At 34.9% G+C, this 8,991-nt stretch overlaps 1 non-coding gene across 1 annotated transcript; it reads right to left on the bottom strand.

Annotated features, from left to right (window-relative positions):
* Positions 1–1,811: 1,811 nt before the first annotated feature.
* On the bottom strand, positions 1,812–1,918 carry LOC121266659. Its single transcript, XR_005940880.1, has one exon. It is a non-coding gene; the product is annotated as a small nucleolar RNA R71 (small nucleolar RNA).
* Positions 1,919–8,991: the final 7,073 nt, after the last annotated feature.

Below are 8,991 nucleotides of genomic sequence, written 5' to 3'. Positions count from 1 at the left end.
GTAGGACTCTTCAAATAAGGATAATGATGGAGTTTGAGAGTAATTTGGATCAAGAGAAAAAGTCAGTCTGAAATTCCCTAGAAGACAGCCTGTATATACTTTAATATTTTGATCATAACTTTTCGTAAAGAGATCGTATTGATGCAATTCTTGATGCGTTGGAAACCTATCTTCAAGGGCTAAAAAGTTGTCTCTAATAAGAATTTTCAAATTTAAACTTCTGAAGCATGTACGTGGCTACCAAGATGAGTCCTAAAATTTAGGCGATTTTATATACGGGAATATGAAAGACATTAGGGTTTCTTTCCTACCCTATACAAGTATTTCATTAGCACGAAATTGAGGGTGGAATAAAGAAGAGACGTCTCAGTTTTGAAGAGGGGGAGACGAAATTAATTTTCATGGCCGTCCTTTATTTTATTTTTCTCTTGAGATTTTTGTTGTCTATTATATTTATGGGTAACTAAATTCTCAAGTAGGGCTAGGGATGAACTTGCACATTAGATAGTATTTTTAATTTATTTTTGATTTATGTATTTGATTTTGAATTACTAAAACTCTTTTGTTTTATCATTCTCAATTCATTGTTGATGTTTTATTCTCTAAATAATCATAGAATTTATTCTGTTTATGGATTCAGTCATGCTTTTTCTATTGAATGGATTAGCTCTTTGATTATGTTTAGATAAATTATTTATCTATATTGATTTAATTCTTTGCTGCAATACCACTTCCTGAGTATATTGTCGTCGTTGGATTTTCTTAATAGTGATAATAATTTACGTATTTTAAAAGTGGTGAGTAATTTTTCAAATGGTTACATTTGGTTTAATCTTGGTTTATAAAGCTATACCTTCCGATTGAGAATTTTGAGAATTACGTTTTCAATTAAGTTATTCAATGAATTAAGAATAATTAAAATATCAGAATTGTGCAAGGGATTTCCGACGCTTTACTGTGTGTCAAACTTGAGTACTTTTTCCGTTAGTCACTTTGCTTCACTTTAATTTGCATTTAAAATTAATCTTTTTTCTCTATTATTCATTTAATATCTTTCTTTAGTTTCTTTGTTCCTTCTATAATTCTTTTAATTTGTCTCTCTGTGGAATCGACACCCAAAGCTATATTACAACTACTGCATTACTCTTTGACAGTAATCAAATTTTGGTGCCGTTGCTGGGGAGACGGTAGAAGAATTGCTAGATAGGTTTTTATTTCAAAAGTTTATAAAGGCGGTAACTTCGTTCCCTCTTTTAGCTTGCTACATTATTATTTTTCTTTCTTTTCATAGTATTTTTAGTTTTTAGTATTTTGTTACCTTACATGCACAGATATAGAGACACATTGGGTAGATTTGCTTGTAGGCCTGTGAAAGAGTCAAAATCAAGCTTTTTAAATCATTTATTTGACAATCCATCTAGTCCCGAATAAATGAGTGAACATGAAGATCAACCCATTAGAATTCTTCATGATTACCTCCACCCTTCACGCACAACCACACCATCATGCATCATGTTTCTAGCTAATACTCGCCAACTAAATTTTAAAATAGGGATGGTACAGTTACTCCCTACCTTTTATGGCTTGGAAAATAAAAATCCATATGTGCATATTAGGGAGTTTGAGGAAATAGTTGTGACTTTTCATAGTCAAAATGCAACTGATGACGTTGTTAGAGTTAAGTTCTTTCCTTTCTCTTTGAAGGATAGAGCTAAGAGTTGGCTATACTCATTGAGATCCCGATCTATTAGGTCATAAAGTAAGATGACTCAGGTCTTCTTTAATAAATAATTTCCCCAACAAAAGACCAACGCATTAAAAAGGCAAATCTCCACTTTGCACAAAAGGACAGTGAGACTTTGTATCAGTCTTGGGAGAGATTTAAGGAGTTGTTGAGTATGTGTCCTCACCATGGGTGTGAGAATTGACACTTAGTGAGCTATTTTTATGAGTGACTTACACCTAGAGAGCGCCAATTTGTGGAGATGATGTATAATGGTGAGTTCTTACAGAAAGATCCTGATGAGACCATAGAATACCTCAATGAGCTTGCTGAAAATGTTCACACTTGGACTAGACCTAGTGCTACTGAGAGCACAAATAGGTCACGACCTACAGGAAACTCAAATGGTGGTAGAATTTACCATCTTAGGGAAGATGATAGCCTAAAGGCTAAGGTTGAGATGCTCACTAGGGAACTAGATGTGTTAAAGACAAAGGACTTAAAGCCAACACACGTGGCTAATCATGCAGAGTTTTTTAAACCATATTTTGTGTGTGGCGAGGTAGATCACCTTACCCAAGAGTGTCTCACACTTGCTGAGATGAGAGGGATGTATGAGGAATAATGTAATGTCTTAGGTATGTACAAGAAGCTTTTTACACCTTACTCTGATACCTATAATTCGGGGTGGCGCAATCACCCCAATTTTAGCTGGAAGTTTGAAAACCAGCAGTCTGCACAACCCCCTAGATCATATCCTGCACCATATCATGCACCTTCATCTTCTAGGAGTCCTTTAGAAGACACTTTGCATGCTTTTATTGAGGCATAGAGTAAAACCAATCAAAAGTTTGAATATTTGATTATACAGGTTATTGAAGAAAATAAGGAGATAAAAACCATGTATCTAAGTTGATGAGCTCTTTGAGTGTGAATGAGCATGGCAAGTTCCCTTCTCAAACTCAATTTACACCTCAAGTCGACATATGGCTCAAGGCAATTTGAAATAGGTCAATGCCATTATGACACGAAGTGGTAAGTTCTTACACATCCCAACAACTGATAAGCCAGATGATGTTGAAGAGGAACAAAGCAATAATAGTGCTGAGTTGCCCAAGGAAGCTAAGGTAATCAAGAGCCCAATTAAGGTACCATTTCCTCAAACTTTAAAATTTGGTATGCAAACTTTGAATTCTAGCAATGAAATCTTAGAGAATCTTAGGCAGGTAAAAATCAATCTTCCCATTTTGCATGTTATTAAACAAGTTCCTACTTATGCAACAGTTCTCAAAGATTTGTGTACAGTTAAGAGGGAGCATCGTGTTAAGAAGACAACATTCCTGATAGAGCAAGTTAGTGCTCTAATTGAGCAGCGAATTCCTCCTACGTATAAGGATTCTGGTTGTCCAACCATTGCATGTAATATTGGGAATCATAAGTTTGGGCAAGTGTTGTTAGATTTAAGAGCTAGTGTAAATTTGATGCCTTATTCCATTTATTAGCAGCTTGGTTTGGGTGAAATTAAGCCTAGTTCTATTGTGTTTCAATTGGCTGACCGTTCAGTTAAGAAACCAAGAGGGATAGTTGAGGATATTTTGATCCAAATTGACAAATTTTACTACTCTGTTGATTTTTTAGTTTTGGATACTCAATCGATTGTTGAGTTTGACTCTAAGATTCTTCTTATATTAGGTAGACATTTCTTTACTACTGCTAATGCACTTATAAACTGCATGAATTGGCTGATGAAACTATCTTTTGGAAACATGACCATAGAGGTCAACATATTCCACATCAGTAGGCAGCCCATGGAGGATGATGAGTGCCAATAAACATACATGATTGACGCAATCATAGACAAGGGAGTTCACGCAACTCATAATTCTGATCCCCTTGAATATTTCCATGTTAATTCTGAGTTTGATACTATTAGTGATTCATCTAATGTTGTTGATATTTGTGCTATTTTTTATGAAACTCAGGATTATGGAACACAGGCTTGGCAATCGAAATTTGAGGAATTGCCTAAGAAAAGTGAAAAACAAATTCCTTCAAGTGTGGAAAGTTCCAAATTGGAATTGAAACCACCGCCCTCAGGTTTAAAGCATGCATTTCTCGGCCTAAGTGACACTTCTCTTGTTAGTATTTTTTTGAAATTGAATGCAGGTAAGTTTAAGAAATTTCAGTTGAGCGAGTTAGAGGAGTTGAAAAATGATGCTTTTGAGAACTCTACAATCTATAAGGCTAAAATGAAAGCATTTCATGATAAGAATATTATTAGGAAGACGTTTAAGCCTAATGATCGAGTGTTTTTATATGATTCTAGACTCCATAAGCACCCAGGAAAACTTAGGTTTAGGTGGACCGACCCTTTTGTAGTGAAAAATATTTTTACGAATGGGGCAGTAGAAATAAAAGATCCTAAGGATGGTCGGATCTTTAAAGTAAATGGTCAACAACTTAAAGTATTAATTGATAGGCAAGTTTTGGAAGTGGAAGACATTTCACTTGTGGATCCGGTCTATCAACCTTGACCACACCACGCATGTATGTTTTTCTTTATTTGTTTTGTTTATTTTGCTTTATTTTTGTTTTCTCTTATTTTCTTTCTTTTCCTTTTTGTTTGCTGTTGTTTTTGTTGTTTTTGTTTGCAGGTTAGTTTCATTTTGTCGTTTCAGGTGACTATCTTTGATGCTTAGTGAGCTACCCACGTCACTCATCAGGTGAATTCTACCATTTTTAGTTACTCCCCATTCAAATTTGATTTTTAAACATTGAGGACAATGTTTCATTTAAGTTGGGGGGTGGTGGTGCAAATTCAGTATTTAAAATGCTTGTTGGAACTCTGTGGCATATTTTCATGTGTCAATTTTTTTAAAAATTTGCATCACACATGCATTTTTTTCACATGTGTACTCATTCTCATTCATAGTCATCTTCGTAAATTCACCAAACCTACCATAATCATTTTTTGTTGAAGCATTCACAGAACCCCTAATGCACTCATCCAAGTTTTGTAGTAGGATTGTGGTTTGACACATGTAGCTAGAGAACTCTTTTGCTTAAGTATTCATGTGAGTTTTGGAGAGGATTGAGAGTCTACAAATGCAGTAAATTGTGATAAGCCTTCATTGATATGTTGAATTGGACATTTTTTTTTGAAAATATCATTACAAGGTTTGTGGTAAGATGGTAGATATACTTGGGATATGACGAAGGTCAACTTATGATCAACGTTTAAACCCTTCAAGCTAACCTTTTTCATCATAGATCCCTAGTAGCCAACTTTGAGCCAAAAAACACATGTAGCTTTTTTCTTTTCATATGCCCACATTATCCATACTTTTTCACATTGAATTATAACCTGTATATTGATTTTCCATACCCTTGTTACTTCCAAGTGTGTACTAGATGTGGAATTCTTCTTTTTTGCAAGGAATTAAAAAAAAAAAAGAGACAAAAGGGAAGAACATGAGTTACAAGGTGTTTAAGTGAGTGAGTTTCAAAGGCAAAAATACCAAAACTGGGTGGAAAAAGTAAAATACCAGGGTGACATAATTGTTCACAAAATTATATAAAAAAAAAAAGAACAAAAAGAAAAAAGAATAGAAAAAGAAGCATTATTTGATGATTTGAAAAGTTGGAGAGTATATCAAGTGAGAAGTGTGGTCTATTGATATATTTAATAAGATTCCCTTTGTATGTACTTGAAAATTTTTGAATCATTTTCATTACTTTTTTTTCATATAGCCCTGAACCTAAGCCATGTTACAACCTTTTGTGTTGACTGTTCTGATTCTAAGTAAGCTTTTGGAAAGAGTAGTAAAAGTCTCATTTTTTAGTGTTCCTATCATAAGATCAATGTTTGCTTGTTGCTTGTACATAATTGCCCAATTCCCCATGAGAGTGTATGCACACCCATTGTCAACTCCATAGAGAGAATCCTCACACGAAACACTTTTATACAGGTGAGTTATGGAGTTGAACCTTTCGCTTGAGATGTTCTTGATATTGCATGTGTCAGGACTTCTGGTTAGATGGATATAGTTTGGAACACACACACACTCTGTGGATTGCTATAGGTGGATTTCTTGTCATAGGGTTATTGAATTCTTAAAATTGTTTTGATATGTGAATCTGGAAAGTGTGACTTGGTGGCCTTTGTATGTGATTTTCTTTAGTCTTTTTCGTTGTTTTGGCATAAAAATTGCCAAGGACTAGTAATAAAGTTGTGGGGGTGTGATGAGTGTATGAAAGTGCACTCTAAATATCCTATTATTGGACTAAAATGCTAAAATGTGAATAAAAATAATAGAAATTAATGTGTATTCTTGAATTGAGTTTCTATTTACTTTGGAATACCCCTGAATAGATTTTTATATTTAATTTCAGAGTCTATAAAAGAGCAAGTCCAAACCCAATCAAATTCAAATGACTGGGCAAGACGTTGAAACAACCTAAAAACTTTCAACGAGTGTAGAACTCTTCAAATAAGGATAATGATAGAGTTTGAGAGTAATTCGGATCAAGAGAAAAAGTCAGTCCGAAATTCGCTAGAAGACAACCTGTAAATACTTTAGTATTTTGATCATAACTTTCCGCTCAGATATTGGATTGATACAATTCTTAATGCGTTGGAAAGCTATCTTAAAGCGCTAAAAGGTTGTCTCTGATAAATATTTCCAAATTCAAACTTCTGAACCTTGTACGTTGTTGCCAAGATGAGTTCTAAAATTTAGGCGATTTTGTATGCGGGAATATGAAGGACATTAAGGTTTCTTTCCTACCCTATATAAGTATTTCATTAGCGTGAAATTGGGGGTGGAATAAAGGGGAGACGGCTCAGTTCTGAAGAGGGGAGACAAAATTAATTTCCATGGCCGTTGTTTGCTTTATTTTTCTCTTGAGATTTTTGTTGTCCATTATATTTATGAGTAACTAAATTCTCAAGTAGGGTTAGGGATGAACTTGCACATTAGATGATATTTTTAATTTATTTTTGATTTATGTATTTGATTTTCAATTACTAAACTTCTTTTATTTTATCATTCTCAATTTATTGTTGATGTTTTCTTTTCCAAATAATTATAGAATTTATTCTGTTTATAGATTCAGTCATACTTTTTCTATTGAATGGATTAGCTTTTTGATTATGTTTGGATCAATTATTTATCTATATTGATTTAATTTTTTGCTGCAATATCGCTTCCTGAGTATATTGTCGTCGTTGGATTTTCTTAATAGTAGTAATAATTTACGTATTTTAAAAGTTGTGAGTGATTTTTCAAATAGTTACATTTGGTTTAATCTTGATTTATAAAGCTATACCTTCCGATTGAAAATTTTGAGAATTGCGTTCCCAATTAAGTTATTCAATGAATTAAGAATAATTAAAATACTAGACTTGTGCAAGGGATTCCCGACGTTTTACTGTTTGTCAAACTTGAGTACTTCTTTCATTAGTTACTTTGCTTCACTTTAATTTGCATTTAAAATTAATATTTTTTCTCCATTAACCATTTAATATCTTTTTTTAGTTTCTTTGTTGCTTTTATGATTCTTTTAATTTGTCTCTCTGTGGAATCAACACCCCAAAGCTGTACTACAACTACTGCATTATTCTTTGGGCGTAATAAAATAATATACTTTTTGGAAAACCATGAAGTTTTACAACATTATCAACAAAGGTCTTGGCCACACTCTTGGCCGTGTATGGGTGTCTTAGGAGAATGAAGTGAACATACTTACTTAGACGATCCACCACCACCAAGATAACCTCATATCCTCCACTAATTGATAAGCCCTCCACAAAATCCATAGACAAGTCTTCCCAAATCAAGTTTGGAATAGGTAAAGGTTGCAAGAGCCCGGATGAAGGTCTTGTATCATACTTGACCTTTTGGCATGTATCACACTCGGCAACCAAGGTCTTCATGACCTTCTTGATTCCTTCCCAATAGAAGAAATGCTTAACCCTTATGTAGGTCCTTAGCCAACCCGAATGGCCACCTTCCTTGCTATTGTGAAAATGGTCAGGGATCTCCTTCCTCAAATTAGGTACATTCGACACATACACATAATCCTTGTAGTAAATCAAACCATCTTTCACCTTGAAACCAACAACACCATCACCTTCGGCCTTTAGAAGTTCCACTATCTCAATGGCTCTAGCATCAATCTTTGTAACTTCACGGATTTTGTCCCAAACCCTCCATTCGGTCCCACTCAAGGCCAACATTGAAAATTCATCTTCCTCATCCACTAACCACAAAATTGAACTTCCCTCTTTTCTACTCCAAGCATCCGCCATTTTGTTCTCCTTGCCCGGTTAGTAGGTGATGTCATATTCAAATCCAAGCAAGTTTACTAAGAACTTTTCTTGCTCGGGTGTCACTATTTTTTGTTGAAGCAAGTGCCTCAATGCTTGTTGATCCATGACAATGGTAAACTTTCTTCCCAACAAATAAGGTCTCCACACCTTCACGGCATGCACAACCACTAGCATCTCCCTAGCATAGGTACTCCAAGCCTTTTTCATTGGCCCAAGTGTTTTAGAAATAAAGGCTATTGGTCTCTTTTCTTGGACCAAAACAACCCCTATCCCCTCACCACTAGCATCGGTGTATACCTCAAAAAGTTTCTCAAAGTTTGGCAAAGCAAGCATGGGAGTGGTAGTCACAGCCCTCTTCAATTCATCAAATGTTTCTCTTGCTTCTTGGGTCCATGCAAAATTGTCCTTCTTCAACAAGGATGTAAGTGGCTTAGCAATAAGCCCATAATTCTTCACAAACCGCCTATAGTAGCCGGTCAACCCCAAGAAGCCCCTCAATGCCGAAATGTCACTAGGTAATGGCCAATCAACCATGGCTTCAATCTTTCTTTGATCCACTTTCACTCCCTCTCCCGTGATGAAGTGACCAAGGTATTCAAATTCCTTCTCCATAAAGGCACATTTGGATGCCTTAATGAAGCAGTGGTGCTCTTCCAAAATCTTCATCACAATTCTCAAGTGGCTCTTGTGTTCTTCAATCGTCTTGAAGTAAACCAAGATATCATCAAGAAATACCAACACAAACTGTAACACCCGAGATCAGCACCAAGCTGCTTTCTAAAAATTTCTGGATTTATGCATATGGAAAGCTAGTTGATTTGTCGAATATTTTTATGGGCCGATAAATATTTTTCAAGAGACAAGATGGAATATTGTAGAGTTTTGGTTTAAGGCCCAAAATTTAGAAAAGAGTCATTTCATTTATTTATTTATTTAT

Source organism: Juglans microcarpa x Juglans regia, chromosome 5D, assembly GCF_004785595.1.
Source record: "Juglans microcarpa x Juglans regia isolate MS1-56 chromosome 5D, Jm3101_v1.0, whole genome shotgun sequence".
Taxonomy (NCBI): domain Eukaryota; kingdom Viridiplantae; phylum Streptophyta; class Magnoliopsida; order Fagales; family Juglandaceae; genus Juglans; species Juglans microcarpa x Juglans regia.
The sequence above is the reverse complement of the archived record's forward strand: the minus strand, read 5'-3'. Positions and strand labels throughout refer to the sequence as shown.